A 23,692-nucleotide genomic window follows, 5' to 3' on the forward strand; every position below is an offset into this window, starting at 1 on the left:
CAAACTACCACAAGTCACCCAATACAGTACAGATAATTTGAATAGCCCTGTAACTATTAAGGAAATTGAACTCATAATTTTAAAACTCCCAAAAACAAATTTCCAGGCACAGATGGCTTCACCACTGAATTCTGCCAAACACTTAAGAACTAACACCAGTTCTACACAATCTCTTCCAGAAAAGAGAAGATGAGGAAACTTGCCAATTCATTTTTTCCAGCTTTACTAAGGTATAATTGACAAATAAAAATTGTATATATTCAAAGTGTACAACATGATAATTTGATAAATGCATACACAGTGAAATGATTACCACAACCAATTTAATTAACACACCCATCACCTTACATAATTACCTTTGGTGTGTGTGGGGGGTAAGAACACTTAAGATCTACTCTTTTAGCATATTTCAAGTATACAATGGAGTACTGTTAACTATGGTCACCGTGCTGTACATTAGATCCTCAGAACTTATTTCATCTCATAACTGAAAGTCTGTATCCTCTGACCAACATCTCCCCATTTTCTTAAGCCCCCAGTCCCTGGCAACTATCATTCTACTTCTATTAGTTCTACTTTCTTAAAATCCACATATAAATGAGATCATGCAATATTTGTCTTTTTGTGTCTGGATGATTTCATTTAGCGTAACATCCTCCAGGCTGATCCACGTTGTTGCAAATGGCAGGATTTCTTTTTTATAGCTGAATAATATTCCATTGTATATATAAATATAATTTTTTTATCCATTCATCCAACAATGGACATTTAGTTTGTTTCCATATCTTGGCTATTGTAAATAATACTACAATGAATAGAGGGGTGCATATAGCTCTTCAAGATCCAGCTTCATTTTATCAAGTTAGTATTATTCTGATGCCAAAACAAAACAAACACATTGCCAAAAAAAAGATCAATATCCTTCAAAAATCCTTAACAAAATATGAACAAAGGGAATTCAATAATATGTTAAAAAAATTATACACCATGACCAAGTAGGGTTTATTCCAGGGATGCAAAGCTGGCTCAATATTTGAAAGTCAATGCAATCTACCATATTGACAGGCTAAAGAAGAAAAACTATATGATCAGATCTACTGATGCAGAAAAAGCATTTGACAAAATTCAATACTCATTCATGATAAAAACTCTCAGAATACTAAGAATAGAGGGGAACATTTTTTTTTTTTTTTTTTTTTTTGCAGTACATGGGCCTCTCACTGTTGTGGCCTCTCCCGTTGCAGAGCACACGCTCTGGACGCGCAGGCTCAGCGGCCATGGCTCACGGGCCTAGCCACTCCGCGGCATGAGGGATCTTCCTGGACCGGGGCACGAACCCGCACCCCCTGCATCGGCAGGCAGACTCTCAACCACTGCGCCACCAGGGAAGCCCGGAACTTCTTTTTTTAAAAAATAGTAACAGCTAACATTTATTGAGCCCTTTCTTTTCTTTCTGGCCATGCCCTGCAGCATGTAGGATCTCAGTTCCCCAACCAGGGATCGAACCCGTGCCCCCTGCACGGGAGTCTTAACCACTGGAGCGCCAGGGAAGTCCAAGGGGAACTTCTTAATAAAGAACTGGGGTGCTGCTTTTTTTTTTGGAAATGATAAAATTAACAAACCTTTAGCTAGACTAAGAAAAAAGAGAGAAAAGATGCACATAAATAAAATCAGAAATGAAACAGGAGACATTACAACTGGTACCATGGAAATACTAATGATCCTAAGACTACTATGAACAATTATCTACCAATGAATTGGAAAACCTAGAAAGGTGGAATACTTTCCAGAAATATGCAACCTTCTAAGGGTGAATAATGAAGAAACAGAATATATGAACAGACCAATAATGAGTTAGAAGATCTAATCAGTAATCACAAACCTCCCAACAAAGAAAAGCCCAGGACCAGATGGTTTCACTGGCAAATTCTACCAAACGTTTGAAGAAAAATTAATGCCAATGCTTCTCAAACTCTTCCAAGAAAACTGAATAGAAGGGAACACTCCCAAACTCATTTTATGAAGCCAGAATGAAATCTGATACCAAGCCATATAAGGATACTACAAGGAAAAAAAAAACTAGAGACCAACATCCCTGATAAATATAGGTACAAAAGTTCTCAACAAAATATTGACAAATCAAATTCAATAGCACATTAAAAGGATCATACGCCATGATCAAGCTGGATTTATCCCTGGGATGCAAGGATGGCTCAACACATGCAAATCAATAAATGTGATACACCAACTAATAAAATATGTAAAATCATATGATCATCTCAATAGATGCAGAAAAAGCATCTGACAATATTCAATATCCTTCCATTATAAAAACCCTCAACAAATTGGGTATGGAAGGAACATACCTCAACATAATAAAGGCCATATATCACAAGTCCACAGCTAACATCACATTCAATGGCGAAAAGTTGAAAGATTTTCCTCCGAGATCAGGAAAAAGACAAGGATGCCCACTATCACCACTTCACGTCAACATAGTACTGGAAGTCCTAGTCAGAACAATTAGGCAAGAAAAAGAAATAAAATGTATCCAAATCAGAAAGAAGGGGGTAAAATTGTCTCTGTTTGCAGGTGATACGATCTTATTTATAAAAAACCCTAAAGACCCCACCAAAAAAGACAAAGAATACATGAATCCAGTAAAGCTGCAGGATACAAAATCAACATACAGAAATCAGTTTCATTTCTGTACACTAACAATGAAATATCTGAGAAAGAAATAAAGAAAGCAATCCCATTCATAGTCATATCAAAAGCAATAAGATAGGAATAAATTCAATCAAGGAGGTAAAAGATCTGTACACTGAAAACAACAAGACTTTGGTGAAAGAAATTGAAGACACAAACAAATGGAAAGATATCCCATGTTCATTAATCAGAAGAATTAATATTGTTAAAATTTCCCTACTACCTAAAGCCATCTATAGATTTATGTAACCCCTAACAAAATTTCAATGCCATTTTTCACAGAAATGGAAAAAAATCCAAAAATTTGTGTGGACTCACAAAAGACCACAAATAACCAAAATATCTTGAGGAAAAAGAACAACACACTTTCTAATTTCAAACTATATTACAAAGCTATAGTAATCAAAACAGTGTGGCACCGGCATCACAACAGATACAAAGACAAATGGAACAAAGTCAAGAGCTCAGAAATAAACCCTTACATATATGGTCAACTAATATTTGACAAGAGAGACAAGAATACTCAATGGGGAAAGGAGAAGCTCTTCAATAAATGACATTGGGAAAACTGGATAACCACATGCCGAAGAATAAAATTGGACCCCTATCTTACATTACTCACAAGAATTAATTCAAAATGGATTAAAGATTTAAACATAATACTGAAACCACAAAACTCCTAGAAGAAAACATAAGGACAAAGCTCCTTGACAATGGTCTTGGCAATGATATTTTGGATGCACACCAAAAGCATGAGCAATAAATGCAAAAATAAACAAGTAGGACTACATCAAGCTAAAATGCTTCTTCACAGCAAAGGAAACCATCAATAAAATGAAAAGGCAACCTACTGAATGGGAGAAAATATTTGCAAATTATATATCTGATACGAAGCTAATATCTAAAATATATAAAGAACTCATACAATTCAGTCATAAAAAACAATCTGATTTTAAAATGGGCAGAAGATCTGAATAGACTTTCTTCCAAAAAAGACACAGATGGCCAACAAATACATGAAAAGATGCTCAACAACATTAATTATGAGGGAAATCAAAACCACAATGAGATAACACCTCACCCCTGTCAGAATGGTTATCATCAAAAAGACATGAAATAAGTGTTGGTGAGGATGTGGAGAAAAGGGAACCCTGAGTATTGTTGGTGGGAAGGTAAACTGCTGCAGCCACTATGAAACACAGTATGGAGTTTCCTCAAAAAATTTAAAATAGAATTACTACCATATAATCCAGCAATTCCACTTCTGGGTATTTATCCAAAGAGAAAAAAAACACTAACTTGAAAAGATGTACGTGCCCCATGTTCTTTGCAGCCTTATTTACAATAGCCAAGACATGCAAACAACCTAAGTGTCCATCGATGGATAAGTGAATAAAGAAATTGTGGTATAACATATACAACGGAAAATTACTCAGCCATAAAAAAGGAATGAAATATTGCCATTTGCGGCAACATGGATGAACCTCAATGGCACTATGCTAAGTGAAATAAGTAAGACAGAGAAAGACAAATACCATATGATTTCTCTTATACATGAAAACTTTAAAAAAAAGTTGCACTCATAAAAACAGAGTAGAATAGTGGTTACCAGGGGCAGATGGAAAGATGCTGGTCAAAGGATACAAGCCTGCCATTATACGATGAATAAACTCTAGGGATCTGAGCATGGTACAGCATGGTGAATACATTTAACAACACTACACTGTGTACTTAAAATCTGCTAAGAGAGTAAACTTTTAGCACTGTCACAACAGCAACAAAGGTAACCATATGAGGTAATGGTTTTGTTGACTTGATTGTGGTAACCATTTCACAAAGTATAAGTATGTCAAATCATCACATCATGCACTTTAAATATATACAATTTTAATTTGAGATTATACCATAATAAAGCTGAAAAACAGAACATCTATAAAAAATACCCTATAGCTACCATCATAATGGTGACAGATCAAACGTGCCCCCCCTAAGATCAGGAACAAGGCAAGGATTCTGCTCTGATCACTGCTAGTCAACATGGTGTTGAAAGTTCTAGCCAGTGCTTAAATAACATATGATAAGGAAATAAAAGGCATAAAGATCAGAAAGCAAAACATAAGACTGTACCATCTGCAGATGACATAATAATCTACATAGAAAACCTAGGGAATATACCAAAACAAAACCAACAAAAAGCAACACCCATCTCCTAGAGCTAATAGTAAGATTTTAAGATACAAGTTCAACTTATAAAAATCAATTGTAGGGCTTCCCTGGTGGCGCAGTGGTTGAGAGTCCGCCTGCCGATGCAGGGGACACGGGTTCGTGCCCTGGTCCGGGAATATTCCAAATGTCGCAGAGCGGCTGGGCCTGTGAGCCATGGCCACTGAGCCTGTGCGTCCGGAGCCTGTGCTCCGCAACGGGAGAGGCCACAACAGTGAGAGGCCCGCGTACCGCAAAAAAAAAAAAAAAAAATTAAATACTTGAGTGTCAATATAACAAACATACAGGACTGAATATAAAACAGAAAATGCTGATGAAAAAAATTAAGAATGTTCTAAATAAATAGACATAGCATGTTCATGGATTAGTACACTCAACACAGTGTTGAGATAGATAGATAGATAGACAGAAATTCCTATCCAGATCTCAGGAAGATTTTTTTCAGATATAGACAAGTTATTCTAAAATGTATATGGAAAGGCCAAGGAATTAGAATGGCTAAAACAGTTTTGGAAATGATGAATAAAGTGGGAGAAATAACTCTGCCCAATTTCAAGACTGATTACATAGCTCAGTAATCAAGACTGTGTGATATTGTTGGAGTAACAGACACAAAGATCAATGGAACAGAATAGAGCTCCCAGAAATAACTCCATACAAGCACAGCCACATGATTTTTTTCAATGTCAAAGCAATCTAATGCAGGAAGGATGGTCTTTTCAACAAATGGTGCTGGAGCAACTAAAAGACACCCATAGGAAAAAAAAATGAACCTTGACCTAAACCTCACATCTTACGTGCAAAGTAACTCAAAATGGGTTATAGATTTAAATGTAAGACTATAAGACTTCTAGAAGAAAACAGAAGAAAATCTTCAGCACTTGGAGCTTGGTGAAGACTTCTTAGACATAACACCAAAAAAGAGTCCTTAGACATGACAATTCACAAAAGAAAAAAATTGATAAACAAGACTTAACAAAATGAAAAACTTTTGATAAAGGGATGAAAAGACAAGCTATAGACTGGGAGAAACTTTTGTAAATCACATGTCTGACAAAGGACTCATCTCTAAATATATAAAGAATGCTCAAAGTTCAACAATAAAAAAGCCAAATAATCCCATTAGAAAATGGGCAAAAGATATGAAGAAATGTTGCAGCAAAGAACATATAAAGATGACAAATAAGCACATAAAAAGATGTTGAACATCATTAGCCATCAAAGAAATGCAAATTAAGACCATAATGAGCTTTTACTACATGGAGAGGCTGAAGCAGTTAGGATTTGCACGGCAGAGTCCTGGAGAGGAGAGAGCTTTGCAGAGAAAGAGCTCCAAAAATCTGCAGAGGAGTCTAAATCTTTGGCTGAGTATAAATCTGAGCATGCATAGGGTAAAACTCAATAAGGTTGGTAGAAAACAACTAACAAGGAAAGACAATTTTCCAGGGAGCTCTAAGCCAAACAATTCTCAGACCTCACACAAGGCTGGGAATCATTTTAACTCCTACAATAGGTGGAGGAACTTTGTTGAATACATAGGGGATTTAGTAGAAATCACATAAGTGTCATGTCCTAATAGTGTGGCTAAAATAACCTTACAGTACAGGAAAATCTAGACCTGTCCTTTAAAACTTAAAGAATAAGCTTGAAAAGGATTGATATGAACCATCTTAACTGCCTGCTACAACAAAACCAAACACTCTTTAAAGTAATGCAACAAAATAAAGCACTACTAAACACAAGATTTAAAATGTCATACACAATAAAAAATTAGGCATATGAATAAGAAAGAAAGTGCTACCCATAACCAGGGGGAAAATCAGTTAGTGAAAAGAAAAATCCAAATCACATACATTATGGGACCATGTCAACTTGTCAGGAGGCAAATTAAAGGAGCACCCAAAGGTCAGGTCAGGGATATTTTAAATAACAAAATATAATAGTAATAATGGATTATAACCCATAGAATGAAATAAATATCCATGAGTCCACACTGTTATAATGAATACATGAAGGAGAAGGGCTAGCTCTTCCTTTCAGTAAAATTCCAATTTATACATGTAGAAGAAATGAAAATAGAAAATCATTTGGGAAATACCATGGTAATAATTATTGCTGGCAAAACCTTTCAATGGATGCTAAAAGTATGATAAAAAGGAGATATTTCATTGGTCTCAAAATACCACAAAGCTACTGGAATTAATAAGGGTTTAGCAAGGTCGCAGGATACAAGGTCAATAAACAAAAATCAATAGTATTTCCATATACTACATACCAGCAACAAACAACTGGAAAATGATATAAGAACAGCCAAAACTATATACGCAAGATTTGCACATTGAAAACCTACAAAGCAATCCTAAAATTTAAAAAGACTTGAATAAATAGATATACCATATTTATGGATTAAAAGACTTGATATTACCAAATGTCAATTTTCCCCAAATTGATCTACAGATTCAATGTAATCCCTATCAACATCTCAGCAGCCTTTTTGTAGAAATTGATAAACTGACTCTAAAATTTACATGGAAATGCAAAGAACCTAAAAGGAATCTAAAATTCTTTAGATGCAAAGAATCTAAAATAGAATTTGAAGGACTCACAGTACCTGATTTTAAGTTTTATTATAAAGCTACAGTAATCAACAATGTGGGGGTGGGGGTGGACTTCCCTGGTGGCGCAGTGGTTAAGAATCCGCCTGCCAATGCAGGGGACACAGGTTCAAGCCCTGGTCCGGGAAGATCCCACATGCTGCGGAGCAACAGAGCCCACGTGCCACAACTACTGGGCCAGCGCGTGCGCCTAGAGCCCGTGCTCCGCAACAAGAGAAACCACCGTCATGAGAAGCCCGCGCACCACAACGAAGAGTTGCCCCTGCTCGCCCCAACTAGAGAAAGCATGCACGCAGCAACCAAGGCCCAACGCAGCCAAAAATGAATAAATTATTAAAAAAAACACAAAAAACAATGTGGGGGATTGGCTTAAGGGTAAGCCATGTGATTGACGGAACATAAAGTTCAGAAATGGACTCCATTCAAATATGGTCAATTGACTTTCAATGGGGGAAAGGAGAGTCTTTTCAATAAATGGTGCAGGAACAACTATACACCTTTACTAGCTGAGGGGAAAAAAAGGGAAACTCAATCCTTTCCTCATACCATACACAAAAATTAACTTTGGATGGATTGCAGAATGGTTATAACAACTTTATTCATAATAGCCAATATTTGGAAACAACCCAAACCAAATCAAGTGAATGTATAAACAGAGTCTTGTATATCCAAACAATGGACTATCACTCAGCCATAAAAAGGAACAAACTATTGACAAATTCAACAACATGAATGAATCTCAAAAACATCACGCTAAGCAAAGAAGTCAGACACGGGCTTCCCGGGTGGCACAGTGGTTGAGAGTCTGCCTGCCGATGCAGGGGACGCGGGTTCGTGCTCCGGTCCGGGAAGATCCCACGTGCCGCGGAGCGGCTGGGCACGTGAGCCGTGGCCGCTGAGCCTGCGCGTCCGGAGCCTGTGCTCCGCAACGGGAGAGGCCACAACAGTGAGAGGCCCGCGTACCGCAAAAAAAAAAAAAAAAAAAAAGAAGTCAGACACAAAAGAGGACACACTGCATAATTCTACTTATAGGAAGCTCTAGAAAGGGTAAAGCTAATTTGTTGGACCGGAGAGCAGATCAGTGGGTCTAGGGCTGGGGGTGAATGGTGGGGAATGACTGAACGAGGGAAAAGTCCTCTATCTGGATTGTGATGATGGTTACAAAAGTGTAAACGTCTGTCAAAGCCCTTCAAACTGTACATTTTAAATAGTCATATTTTACTGTATGTAAATCAGACCTCAATAAAATTGATCTTTAAAAAGTAACTGTAAATATTATAATCTTCTGCTCATCCCTGCATATCTATATATGCAGATATATCATCTCCCAAATCTGTGGTCCTCAAAACAGCAGTCACCTGGGAGGATTGTTTAAAAACTCATCTTCCCAGGCCCACCCCCAGGAGTAGATAGGGGGCCTGGGACTTGACATTTGAAACAAGCATTCTAGATAATTCTGACTCAGGCAACCTCAAGTCCACACTTTGGAAGACTTGCCCTAAGTGGACTGTGGCATTAGATTTTTCTCCTGGATCAGAATAAGGCCATGTTTGGCCATCTGGTAAGCGCAAATCTGAGATTTACTCAGGCCTGGCATTTCCAATTTACAGCAGGAGGTGATACTGGAGCTATCATGGCAGATAGTGTGATACACTCTCTATATTTTAATCCCAGCTTGAATGACTCTGATCAAGCCACGCCCCTCATCTGTGAAATGCAGTTAGAGGTGCTGCCCTGGCAACCTTTCTAACCGGTGCGGACCAACTGAAAGTTTTTGAATAACTCTCATCCATTGGTAGGCTTTAGCCCCACCCATGTTGCCAGGGCAACCAGGCCTGCTGAGACTGGCCCCGCCTCCCAGGCCCAAGTCACCGGTAGAGAGAGGAAGGCAAGGAAGAAGAGCTTACAAAGAAGCCCTCACGGTGCTGTTCTCCCCCTCAAGGCAGGAAAGAGGCTGGGAGATGGGGAGAAAGGGAAACAGGCGGTCTTTTCAAGGGTTTAGGGAGCCAGGGCCTAACATGGGTCCTACAAACGCAAAAGCCTCCTAAAGCTGTTTTACAGAAGCTGGGTCGGAAGAAGGCCTCAGAGCTGCTGTCAGGCATGGAAGGAGCCACCATGAGAAGCCACTGCTGAGGAGAAAACCCTTCTCACCTTCTCAGTCCTGAAGGGAAGAAAGCTATGCCACCATGGGTCCCCAGCTGGGGGTGGGCCCAGGTTTCTCATAAAGGGAGTAGATGAAAAGGCACGGGGAATGGTGAAATAAGGATTCAGCAAAAGCTTCAAACTGACCTATATAAACCTATTAAAATATAACAGAACCAAAGCCTGTTAACACAAAATGGGGGGGGGGGCAGTGCCGGGGGAGCCAGGTGGTAGAGAGGGAGTCGAGAAGTAAAATCCCAAAGAATTAGCCTCAGGGGACTGGAGTTAACTAACTGTGCACAAAATGCAGCTCTGAGCTTCTTGGCAGTGCAAGCAGAGAAAGGAGGTGATGGGTGACATCAGACTCTTCCACTTCCCTAGTAGAAGGCAGCATAAGTACCAATTTTTCAGGAAAGGAAACTGATTTCCTGACTCCCAAGCAAGACAGCAAGCCACAGCTTCTCCTTATATTTCTTTCCACTTGAAATGGGGATTCAGCATCTGTAGCAAAGGGAACTCTTCAAAGAGAAGATAGTGAGGGGTTTCAAATCAAGGAAAATGAGGAACAGTTTAGCTCAGGAGGAAGAACGAGGCTGACTAGAGGCTACAGCCTTGAAGCTAATGAAGCTTAACTTCAAAACCCCACACACGTAGGGCCTCTCCCCAAGTTCTCTCCCCTTTTTCTGTCTGTCCAACGAAAACTGTAGAGATTTGGTGTTTTGGTTTCACTGATTTTACAAACTCAAATCGATGCACGGGCACAGAATGGGATTGAGAAACAAAAGCAAAAGCAGTAAGTGCTCTCCTAAAAGCCTGGCACATTGGCAAGTTAGCCTGGAAAACACTTTGACCTCGACCATGAGTTGCTGGGGAAGCCAGGAAGGAGCTGGCTGGCAAGGCCAGGGACACAGGACCTCATGAGCTACTGTGGAGGGGTCCAGGGTTGGAGGGTGGTGGGCCCAGCACCAGGAAGAAGCTCAGCCTCCCCCGACTACCTTACTGTCAGTCTTGAGGCCTGGCTGCTGATCTGCCCCCACCCAGCATATCCAGGATGCCCTGCTGGGATGTGGGGATACTGCAGGTACAACACCAGGCCCAGGAGTGCGCTATGTGTAGTTCTCTTATGGTACTTACCTTCCCTCCTCCTTTCATAATCATGTGTACTTAATCTTCCCAACAATATGTCCCTTGTTGCCAAGGGCAAAATCGTCCATGTCTCTGCTCCATCCAGGAGCTCTTAAATTTTGCACAAAATACATGTCAACACACTCTTGGGGCTTTGATCCAAAGGGAAGTAGAAGAAATAGGAGACTGTGAGCTCTTAGCTTCCAGAAGTTCCAGTCCTATTGTAATAAGACACTTGTAAGCAAACTCAGCCCCACAGTTAATCATTTGCTGTGATCAGTTACACAGCAAATGAGTTTCCCATGGTCAGGAGCAGAGATGGGTGTGGGTTTGGTGGAGGCTGGAAGTTTATAAAATTGGGAGATCTTCTCTAAGAAAACGTAAGATTACAAATATAAAATAAGGCCCAGAGCTTGGGAGTGTGGGGTCCTGAAGGTTAAGCTTCAAAAACTTCAAGGGTAAATAGCCTGTGGTCTTAGCAAGTGACTGGCGCTAAAGGGGTTAAAGAGATGGGACCTGAATTTGCTGAGCCTTGACCGGGCAGCCTTTGGAAAGACCCAACAAAAAGGGCGGTGTGGCAGGATGAGATGTAAGAAAGAGATGTAAGAATGCCAGAAACCTGCTGGGGGAGCCAGTGAGCAAACCAGTGCAGCCAGACAGGAAGGAACTTCTGCGAAGTACAGGTAGAGAGAGAGACGCTAGGAACCAGCTAGTCAGACTGGGGAGGCCTTGAGTGCAGGCTAAGGCATCTGAATGGTATTTCACTGGTTATGGGAGCCGTCAATGTTTTTATTTTTTAAATGTGGTTGAGTGACTTGAATAAAGAAATGTTTTAGGAAGATTAGCCCAGTTGAATTGTACAAGGCAATGAAACCGAAACCTTTTTACAAGAGTCCAGGCTTGCATGATAAGAGCCTGAACCTAGGCTGTGGCTGTATGGAAGCAGAAGAAAATAATCAACTCGATGCGTTTTGGTGATTTAGGTACCAAGAGAGGAAGCATTCCAAAATTATTCAGGGTTCTTCTGGGAAAGGAAGGAGGGCAGATTCGAAGGAGAAAAACAGAAGAGGAGAATTTGAGACATCCTGGATTTGAGGTGATTAAAAAAAAACTATGGATGTTGAGATGGTCACCTGATGCCTGGGAATTGAGGAATATAGGTCTCCGTTGGTACTCAGAGCTCTCATTCATTCATTCATTGATTCATTCATTCAGGACGCATTTGTTGGTAACCTCTGGCACACCCAACCCTGTGTTAGGTGTCAAAGGAATGTAAAAGATGAAAGTGTTCCCTCCCTCTGAAGAATTAAATTCAGGATCTCAAGAGAGAAGAGACAGAGGTGAAACTAGTTGAGTAAGGCAGGGTCTGTTGTGTCTACAAATGAGCAACCCGGAGGTGCGGGTGGGGGGCTGGCTGTGACATTTGTCACTGTGTTGTTCTCTAGAAAGTATTCTGCTCGAGTGACTCGCTGTCATGTGGATATCCCCTTACTTCTCCTCCACTCTACTCATGTTCCTCCCCAAATGGCAGACTTGTCTGAAGAGAACACTGTTCCCAGAGGCCACAACTGTCCTCCGGTCAAGGGTCCCTTGAGTAAAATGAGTGGTGCAGACAATAAAAGCGATGCCACTTCTCAGAATGGTGAAATCCCTATGAGAGGAGGCACAGCTGGGGGCAACGCTCCTGGACCCTGGAGAAGGTGGGACTGGATCTGAGTCCTAAGTGATTTGAGGGGCTGGCTTCAGTGGAATGGAAGGAGGGGGAGGGCAGACCTGGCCCTAAGAGATAACTGCCAATTGCCATCTGCTAGAAAGCAACCTGATATTTGGGAAATCGTCTTCAACCCCAAAACCTCAGCTACCAGGAGGAGGAAACAGTCTTCCCAATGGCAGCTGTGTTAAAATACAGAAGACGTCCCCTAGGAAGGTGACGTGAGACCACAGGGAAGCTCTCCTGACTTTCCACATGAAGCTCCCTCTGTCTGGAAAGGCTTCACCGAGAAGAAAACATGGGAAACGAAGAAGGGGTAACGAGGACCAGAGGTGGGCAGACAGGAGCAACAAGGTCCCAGGAGGAATGGGCAACAATTCCAAGATATTTAAGTGAATTGAAACTCCCAAATTCAACCTTGAAGACGTTTTCTTAGCAGTGAGCTCACCAGAGCTGTTTTTGCAGTGATTTAAAATGAATAGAGATGATCTTCTACATGGTTTTTTTGTTTAACTTCTATCACTGAAGTATGTGTTTCAATTTCCTTGGTTCACGATACCCTTTCCTGAACTTTTTATGTGAATGTGTATAACACATACATTTAAAAGTAGCCACTTTAGAGGGCAATCTGAAATCAACAGGGCTTGATTTTCCTCTTAATTGCTAGTCAAGCAGTGTGTCCTCACAGTTTTAAGAAAAAAAAACGATTCACTGAAGACCTCCCAAACATACCTGAGAGATGGTAGTATTCCCAGAGATGCCACATCTCACTATCCTGACTCTGTGTCTCCTTGGATACCTTTAGTCTCTTTAGGAGTTTTATTTACCTGCCCTGAATAAAGTGAAGACAGGAGGGATCAGAAGAAGGAAGGAAGTAGCAATCAAATTAATTTTCCCACTTATTCCCACCTGGCCACCAGGGTACAATCTGATGCTGAGGCTGCGAGTAGGATGAGGCTTTGCCGTCATTTCCCCAAGTGGTCATACCCCATATTGATGGAGAGATGGCCCATATGACAAGAAGAGCTGGTTACTTCTTGGACAGTTGAATGTATACCCGGTGATGCGTGCTGAATCAGCTCCCATGCCTTCAGCCAGAGATAAGGGGCTAAGGTCCCAGCGACTTTGCCTGTAACTTCTATTGCCCTGTATCCACAAAGCCAAGCTTCTTGTCCTGAGCCTTGAAACACTGCTCACACCAAAGAATCCTACCGTTCCTGCTGCAGGGGGAAACTTGCTCACAGACTTAAAGCTCTTCCTAATTGGAAACAGAAAGGGGCCTTCGATATGAAGTAGGATCCCTTTGTTTACTAAGTAGGAAATGTTTTAACAAACTGAAAAATACTGAGTATGAATGCCCACACACCCCTACCTAACTCTAGCAGACCCAACTATTTTACTCTTATGGTTCAGATCTTTTTTTTTTTTTTTAAAGTAAGGTGCCGGTGCCCATGAGGCTTCTATTCTGACGTGAGGGCAAACACGATAACCAGAAGAGCTTTCTGTAACAAAACACCTAGAAAATGTTGGGTGTAATTTAGAAAACTTAATTTTAATGCATAGCTGAGCGTGCAAGAAGGTAAGGGAAACACCCCCAGGGGCTGGAGCACCAAGGGAACAGAATTCCAGAGCGCTGACCATAAGCAGCTGCCGTACGTAGCTGCCTAAGGTGGGAGAATGTGGTAGGAAGGGCTGTGTTTTAGGAAGCTTGACCTTCAGTGCCCATGCAGGGAGAGGAGACAGAGCCTCTGGCCTTGCCAGGGTGTGCTGGGACCAAGACCCTCCTCACACAGACACAGAAAATTGGGACTCTCGAAAAGCAATACTTACTCTCAGATAAAGGGGAAATTAGAAAAGTTCACACGGGAAGACAGTCCCCAGAGAATTCTTAACCAAGGTCTAGGACTCAGACTTTGGAGTTGAAATACACACTCCCCTCATATTTGGGGAACTCAAAAAATTGACACTGAACCGATGATGTCCCTAGGTTACCCGGCAGAAGCAAATGAAATCTCTCTGTACAGGACCCACCCACAAGCTAGGCCTCACAAGGATCCCACAGATAAAGCCCTGTTAAAGATGAGCTCATAGCCCAGGCGGTAATACACTGAAAGAAACAATCTACCCCTTGGCTTATACCTTCCCCCACTTTTTTCAGCTACAAGATGCCCCTGCTGTGGGGTACCAACTGCTCCTGTTATGCAGCAGAATTAAGAACTGTGTGCCCCTCCTCTAGTCTATTCCCTCCCTCCCTGAGAGTAACCACTAAATCCTTGCTAATTCCCATGCATCATTTTAAACTACACTGAGTGATTCCAGAAATAACATATACATTTGTCTGCAATCTCAAGCTTACAGAAGATGACAGTGATGCTCTGTAAAAGGCCTGTTGTTGCTGGGAGCTCATCTCTAAATGAAGTGCACATTCAGGTCTCGACAGAGGCTGAGCGTTCCCCATGACTCTCTGTGTGAGGGTGATGAATCCTCCTGGCATTGGGATCATCAGGGAGCTGTCAGCGACTCAAGGGCAGGCTCGTGTCTGATTCATGGGCCCTTGTATCTTCAGCTCTTAGAAAAGACCCTGGCACACTGTCAGCGCTCCATCAGAAAGCCACCTGGAGGATGTATGACCTGGGCGACAACACAGCAGGGTCCGTCCAGAGGCAATGGAGTGACAGCCGCTCCCCCGGCCCAGCATAACCTACAAATCCCCGACTCTGCAAGCCCACGTTCAAGGCAGCCAGGAGGAGAAGAGAGAGCCCTGAGATGGGGCAGGCTCTGAACCCTCTACCCACAGCCACCGAGACCCCGAAATGGGCATGGCACTGATGGCAGTACCCCTTCTCAGGGCTCACAGGTCCCCACCCCTTGGCTTATGTTTTCTCCCCACACTTGTCAGCTACAAGTTACCCTATGATACCAACTGTTTTTCCCATGCAGCCTTTTCCCACCCTGATCCACTGTGGTTTCCATGAAGGTTTTTGCCATGACTGAGCTGATGATGCTATGTGCTTGGAGAGCGAAGCCCAGAGCACAGGGCCTCTAGAAAGTGACAGCCTGAAGGAGTTGAAATGCAGTTAGGCGGTATCAGCTCAGGTTCAAGGCCTCTTCCCACTCCCAATGCTAATGGCAGAGTGCCTGCCCCGGCTGCCACCCCAACCTTGAAGGGGCACCACGGACGCCGTCTCTTCTGTTACTATCATACCTTGTCTCCTGTGGAGTCTCTGAAGTGATGTTTCTCCTGCCGCTGGACTTGACCCCTTGAGCCCAAACAGCACACTGTGTGTAGCCTTTCAAAACAATGTTTACAGATATGGAGGCCAGGAAGAGAAGGGAGGAAGCAGGGAGTTCCAGGAAGGAGCATTTTGAGTTCTGAAACAGACAAACATTAGCTCTAACTGGCATGAGCTTTTCTGAAACACAAATGTGATTGTATAAGTCCCCTCACTCATCACCGTGAAATTCTTCGACTCCTAGGGAAAACGCCACATTTCTGTCTGTCACCGTTAATTATCCCACTTTCTCCCTTCTACATGCTTTTGTCCCACCATCCTTAAAGCTGGGCTCCTTCCTGACCCCATCAACGCCCTGGCCCTCCTGGCCTTTCTACCTGCACTGCACTCCCCTCACTACCCCTCCCGCCCAGCCTCACTGTTGGTGCAGCAAACCCTTCTCACTTGTCTCATTTGTCATCCAGCTTCCCTGTGAAAACTTCTAAAACTGGCTCAGTCAGATGGAAGTAATTTTCTGTCATCACAGTCAGTGTCCCCTTTTGATGGTCCTTGTCCTTTGGGGTCCCAAAAGTGACTTTTAAAAAGAGAAGAAAAGACACAAACCAATAAGGCCGGTGAGCCCTTGGGAGACACCCCCCCCCCCCCCGCACCGACTAGGGCATCACAGCAGAATGACCTGTCTCGAAGGGGTGTCTTTGACCAAAATTCACTCAACTCACAGGAATCCCTTTCCCCAGACAAGCAATTCACCACCTTGCCCCATTTCTACCTTCTTTCAACTACCATGGCCCCCACCAGCTCAAATAATGCTGGCAAGGAGGAGCTCTCTCTGCAGAGATGGGCTACAACACTTGCCCACTGCCTATCTCCTGCTTGTCACTCATCTTGTGACAGAACCTCTGCCCAGAAGCACTCAGGGATCCTGCCTGTAGGAGCCATCGTGGCCCTAGGGCCCTTGTCCCATGTCCAGCATAAACAGGACAGCTGGAAAATCCCTGAATTGGAACAATCCTCAACAGAGCTCTACCACGGCACTCAGGCATCCATGCATAGCTGCGTGGCAGGCCTCTCTCCCCACAAGGCTGCGAGCTCCTCGGGACAGGGACCATGTCTTATTCACCTTTGTTCCCCTGTGCCCAGCACATGCAGGTGTTCAATGAAAAAGAGCACTGACTGGCACTTGGAAGGGCCAGTTAGGAACCGGGGAGGGTGGGACATGACAAGGAAGGATTCTCTAATCCAAATCTGCACCATCAACCAGAGCTGAGTGGGTCTCTGGATGGAAGAGGCAATGTGGATTTAGGCGATAAATAACAACCCGGTCCACCCAGCCCAGCGTGAAGACAGGCTGTCTAAGAGATGGAACAGTCTAGAGAGCTGGGCTTCTGACAGTCACCCCCAGACACTTCTTCTCATTTCCTATCATTTTACTAGATGCTATGCCCACAGGTCAAGGCCTATTTCAAACACACTTTAGCTGGGAAGTCTACCTGACCTCTTCCAACCACCACTTCCTATCTCCCAAGAAGGAGTTTGCCTTTGTCTGACCTCCTGGAGCCCGGGGCCCAGAGGGCCCACTCAGGTGTGAAGGCAGGATAGACATCAGGAACCGAAACAAACAAAAACACCAGTTAGGTAACCAAGGAATTCGGGCACACATCTGCATGTACTCTCTCTTGAAGAATTCCCTGGAAACATAAGCAGTTCTCATTGAGACATGGCGGCCTCTGGGGAAGGGGACAGGACTGGGGGCTGAGTCCCGAGTGAGCAAGGGAGGCATATCTGAACCGGATGTTCTTCAGAATGTTTGGGTTTTGACCATATGCACGCAATACTGTTAAAAAGGACTCAAGAACTAAATATCAGACCACAGAAAATCGCAAATTCCAAAATGCAACAATCTTTTGAGGCTATGATTACAGACCTAGTCATAAATAATTGAAGTCTCAACAACACTAAAACAAGATACATGACAAAAAAACAGAAGTCTAAAAGTCTCTCCTCAAGACTATAATGAGCAGCTACTCTGAGAGTAGAATCACTATATATTTAAATGGGTTGAAAGCAGGATTTCTCAGAGGAAAATTCTTTGGTTTTTTGGGGTTTTTTCCCCCCCTTTTTTTCTTTTTTCCTTTCCTCTGCAGGCCTCTCACCACCGTGGCCTCTCCCACCGCGGAACACAGGCTCCAGACGCGCAGGCCCAGCAGCCACGGCCCACGGGCCCAGCTGCCCCGCGGCACGCGGGATCCCCCCGGACCGGGGCACGAACCCGTGCCCCCCGCATTGGCAGGCGGACCCCCAACCACTGCGCCACCAGGGAAGCCCGAAAATCTTTGTTTTTAACGCTTATGTATCAGGAAAAACTAAGAGAAAATAAGGGAAGAAAAAAGGTCAGAAAGTTAGAACTGCCAGGAAACCACAGGGAAGGAAGAAAAAGTTTGCCAGCCACCCCGAACCCATAAGACATTGCATTTCTAAATAGATTCATCACCGAGGTGTCATCATTAGGAACACTCAATTTATTCTTGTCTTACCAGTGGCTTCCTAACTAGTTCCTCCCTCTGACCCAGCGTCACTCATCTCTAATCCATTGGGAAGACACGCCCCCCCAAAAAATCTGATCCTGCCATGCTCATTTTAAAACTGCAGTAGTTTTCCAAATGATAGCCTATGGAATGCACTTCCAAATCTTGTCCCTATGTCTATCCCTCTCTTCCCCTCTCTCCTGGGCCCTTGGTTCCAGCTCTCTAGACATAATTCTTCAAGGCACCTTGCTCCTCCATGAGAACAGATCTGTGTACCAGCCGTTCCACTGGCCCATCCCCACTCTGCCTGGCCAATTTGACTGTGTTTAAGTTTGAGCTTAAATGTGAGGCTTTGCTAGGCTTTCTCTGCAAGTTTCTCTCTCACAGGGCTCGAGTGTAGCCATTTTTCCATGTTTTGTAATGCCTGCCTCACCAATGCGCTCGGGCAGACTTCGCCTTGTTCATCTTTGTATCCTAGCTCCTTCCACCCGAGCACAAAGCCGGTTGCCTCGACTCCCCTCAGTGAAGGTTCATTGAGTGCCTCAAGTGACTTTCTTGTACAAAGCAAAAGAAAGCTAAAAGCCCCCTCTGCCCGAAGACGTCCCATCTACCCATCTTAAATTCTCCTTCCTCTCTCTATGGATTTCAGTCTCACAGACGTTGCTGTTCACAATGGTATCCAGACCTCTGCTGGCTGATGCTATTCCACTCACTCTTTAGGGTGCAGGGGCATTGCCAGGGATATCTGAACTCCACTCTCAAAAGACAACCCCCTTTCCCTTACAATTTCTCCTTCTCTTCGATGGGTCTTGCCCAGATTGGATCTCAGATCCTTTTATACAAATGTCAGTAGCTCCATATCCTGCCCCAAGACTTGGATCTGGGTTGAGGCCCTATTCAGCTCCTGATACATGTCTCAGACCTAGAGGAGAAAGGCAGATGCATTCAACTAGGCATCTGGTTGTTTTCTGCATTCCTCCTAATCTCCTGATTAGGCAAACTAAACTGAAGTTTTATCTGAAGATACTCTTCCCCAACCTCAAGAGAAAAATGCCATGGATTGGCTAAGTGTCCACCACGACTCTGTGTATGGTGATGGACCCTTTGGCATCACCAGCCTCAGACAGCTTCCAGGATCGTAAAGCCAGGGCCCTTGCCTCCTGAGTGCTCGGAAGAGAGGCTGGCATAGTTCGGTGCTCCATCAAAATGTCAGCTGGATGATGCGTTACCCAGGCAACAGAGAAAGGTCCATCCAGAAGCAATGGAGTGACACCCGCTCCCCCAGCCCAGTGTAACCTTCAGTTTCCCAGCTCTGTAGTCCACGTTGAAGGCAGGCAGGTAGGAGAAGGAGAAGAGAGAACCCTCACCGGGGTGAGGGCCACACGCTCAGTCTCTCAGAAGCCCAAGTCCAAAAGTAGCTTTCTGGTACACATTTGAATTTGCAAAAAAAGAGAAAACATTTCCAGTCTTCAAAAAAGTTTGTTTCAAAACACAAGCTTCTAGAAGGCAGATATTCCTTTCTATGTAACAGCAAGCACAGCACTTTTTATTTATAAATATTATTTGATAAGGATAATACTTTACTAGAGGAACAAATATTCCAAGTTGGTTATTTTAGGAAGTAACTCCTAGAACAAGAAGTCTCCTGCATGTCAGGTAGAGAATCCTTTATTATCTCAACAATGTGTTTGCTTCCCATGCTTAATCCTGAAAAGGAATCCTTTCTAACAGTAGGGAAATTAGAGTGTCCTCTCAAGGCTGTATATAGGATTTTAATTTTAGATCTAAGTTTGGTGGGGAAGCTCAAACTTATTAATTGCCCTACTCTTCCCATCCACTGTTTGACTACACCTAAATCCCTACAGGGATAGAAAGCTCAGTACCTCTCAAGGAATCCTGCACCATTTTCAAACATTTCTATTAGAAAACCTTTCCTTACAGCCATTCCAATTCTTTGTCCTTAGAATATCGTTTGCCAGCCTTACCTGGTGGCGCAGTGGTTAAGAACCCACCTGCCGATGCAGGGGACAAAGGTTCAAGCCCTGGTCCAGGAAGATCCCACATGCCGCAGAGCAACTAAGCCCGTGCTCCACAACTACTGAGCCTGCGCTCTAGAACCCGCAAGCCACCACTGCTGAGCCCACACGCCACAACTACTGGAGCCCGCGCGCCTAGAGCCCGTGCTCTGCAACAAGAGAAGCCACCGCAATGAGAAGCCCGTGGCATCGCAATGAAGAGTAGCCCGCGCTCGCCCCCAACTACAGAAAGCCCGCACGCAGCAACGAAGACCCAACGCAGCCAAAAAAAAAAAAAAAAAAGAATATTGTTTGCCAACCAAAAGAAACCGAAAACAAAACCCCAAGAGTCAACCCCAAATGCTGGCATCTAAACTACCTTCCTGCTTTGTAGGAGTGGTATGCGTATGGCTATGTGTTCCAAACCCCACAGCCAATCTCTGCCAAAGGGCCACGGGCACATTTTTGAGCAAGAAATTAGATCTCATCTTTCTGTAGAGAATGTCTGTTGGGGTTAAGCATGGGCCCTTGGGCTCTTCTTCTCGAGTTCTTACTATTCTTAATGGCTCATTATATTTGACCAAAACTCACCCAACTCACAGGAATCCCTTTCCCCGGACAAGCAATCCATCATCCTGCCCCATTTCTGTATTCTTTCAACTACCATGGCCCCCCAGCACCTCAAATAATGCTGGCAAGGAGGGGCTCTCTCTGCAGAGATGGGCTACAACACTTGCCCACTGCCTCACAGGCCCTTGGTTCCAGGAGCTGCCCACCCCATCTCCTGCTTATCACTCATCTTGTGACAGAACCTCTGCCCAGAAGCACTCAAGGATCCTGCCTGTAGGAGCCATCATGGCCTAGGGCCCTTGTCCCATGTCCAGCATAAACAGGACAGCTGGAAAATCCCTGAATTGGAACAATCCTCAACAGAGCTCTACCACGGCACTCAGGCATCCACGCATAGCTGCGTGGCAGGCCTCTCTCCCCACAAGGCTGCGAGCTCCTCGGGACAGGGACCATGTCTTATTCACCTTTGTTCCCCTGTGCCCAGCACATGCAGGTGTTCAATGAATAAGAGCACTGACTGGCACTTGGAAGGGCCAGTTTAGGAACCGGGGAGGGTGGGACATGACAAGGAAGGATTCTCTAATTCAAATCTGCACCATCAACCAGGGCTGAGTGGGTCTCTGGATGAAAGAGGCAATGTGGATTTAGGCGATAAATAACAACCCGGTCCACCCAGCCCAGCGTGGAAGACAGGCTGTCTAAGAGATGGAACAGTCTAGAGAGCTGGGCTTCTGACAGTCACCCCCAGACACTTCTTCTCATTTCCTGTCATTTTACTAGATGCTATTGCCCACAGGTCAAGGCCTATTTCAAACACACTTCTGCCTAGAAGGGTGTGGGATTTTTTAATGCAGTGTCATGAAGTTTAGTGCATGGGCTTTTGGCATCTGTTTTCACTGCTTTTTTCCTTTTCCTTTTTTTGACTGTTTCAGACAACTGAGGTTGCTAGGTAAAGAATCTTTATACAAATGAGGTGTTGTAAATATTCTCAACTATGATATAAACTAGGGATCCTAAGCTTTTTTTTTTTAATTAAAGTAATGGTATAAAAAAATTCAAACAGATCTGAACCGTCACTAGCCATCACAGAGATAAGGGGTGAGGTGCTCTGGAAATAGTGTGAAGGGACAGGTGTTCCAGGCGGGGTCCGGACATCAGAGAATGAGACCTGGAGGCTCTGCCACTTAACCAGCAGGGGGTACAGAGGGAGACATCAAAGAGGGATGGTAAGAGCATCACATAGCGCTTTAGGACATGGAATGGCAATGTCACAAAAACCCCATTAAATGACAATTTCTCCTTTTTTCTATATCAGAGGCACATATAATTTTTATATCGGCGTTCTGATAAAAGCTTTTTTTTTTTTTGCGGTACGCGGGCCTCTCACTGTTGCAGCCTCTCCCGTTGCGGAGCACAGGCTCCGGACGCGCAGGCTCAGCGGCCATGGCTTACGGGCCCAGCCGTCCTGGAAGGTTCTGGAAACAAAGGGAGGCTTTGCTTCTTCACACTATACTCTTTTGTGTTATTTGAATGCTCCACAGTAAGCATATATTATCTCTGTGATTTAAAAAAAAATCCAATTTCAAAAAGAATCAGAAATTGAAGCTCACTCAGGCCATATTGTTATAAGTTCAGAGGGGTAATGTTTAACTCAAAATGTATCATGGATCAGAAATAATTTTTTGCCAGTCAGTATAACTTGGGCAGGGAAGTGCTTTTATTTTCACAAAATTGTGCCTTAAGTCGTGAAAAAGTGTAGGAGTCATAATCAGACTCTCATTCAGCCCACTGGACCTTAGGAGGAAATTAGCCAGTGAAGTGGAAGACTCGCTCCTACTGCAATAAGGCCTTGGGAAGGGAGAGAGTGGAGTGCCAGCTCTGCTCTAAGGCTCTGGAGCCAAGCACAAGGGATGCAGGAGGGAGGCCCAGCCCTAGTCAGAGTGCAGCTGCTACAGGCAGACCGTATTCTGAGACCCAGCTCAACGCCGAGCGACTTTCTCCATGACCCCAACTCAACCCATCTCAGTCCAGGCCAACAGGCATCACTACCATCACACAGAGTGCCAGCCACCCTATCCGAAGGGCGAGCAGCCCCTGAGCCGGTGGGCAATCGGCATCAGTTTGGCGACGGGCTCCTCCCCAGACTCCACATCGTCAAGGACTCCTCACGAGGCTGACTGCTCACTTAGGGGGAGTCTTCCATGTTCCCTTTCCCCAAACTCTATTTTTACAGATGGGAAAACCGAGACCCAAAGAACTGGGGTGACTTTATCAAGGTCACAGTGATTCAGAGGCAGAACCCTTTTTAACACCAACTCCCTTGGCGTGAAAGAAGGAATAAGTTCTGGCATCTACAAGGGATGTCTGTTTTCAGCAATATTCCAATGCTTCATACAAAAGAGAAAATTCAAATGATTTACTCAATATACATACCTTAAGCTAGGTCAGAATTCCCACTAATTTCATACAAGTAGTTTAGTCAGGCTTATTAAGGCAGCCAAGACAGCAGGTGTCAGTCATTCTTTGAGTCTCTCTCTAGAAGGCAGCCTCAGGTGGAAACATACCAACAATCCTCTTTGCTGCTTTTCTCTTACTTCCAAGGAGTGTCATTAAGACTTCTTTAAGTCATTTTTAAGAAGTAGGCACTAACTGGTCATCCTAGGCTGTGTTCTCAGCCTCTCCCAACAGGGTTTATCTTCAGGGACCCAAACATGCATTCCCAAGAATCAATGCAGGAGAGAATTTGAAGTCTGCCTCATCTTGGGTTTCCTTTGATGGAAGCAGTCCTGCCCTGGGGACTGGGGAGCCCAGAGAGCAGACAGAA

General features: G+C 43.9%; 1 pseudogene; it reads left to right on the forward strand.

Annotated features, from left to right (window-relative positions):
* Nucleotides 1–15,225, forward strand: part of LOC116741280 — a 30,603-nt pseudogene extending 15,378 nt beyond the window's left edge.
* Nucleotides 15,226–23,692: the final 8,467 nt, after the last annotated feature.

Source organism: Phocoena sinus, chromosome 16, assembly GCF_008692025.1.
Source record: "Phocoena sinus isolate mPhoSin1 chromosome 16, mPhoSin1.pri, whole genome shotgun sequence".
Taxonomy (NCBI): domain Eukaryota; kingdom Metazoa; phylum Chordata; class Mammalia; order Artiodactyla; family Phocoenidae; genus Phocoena; species Phocoena sinus.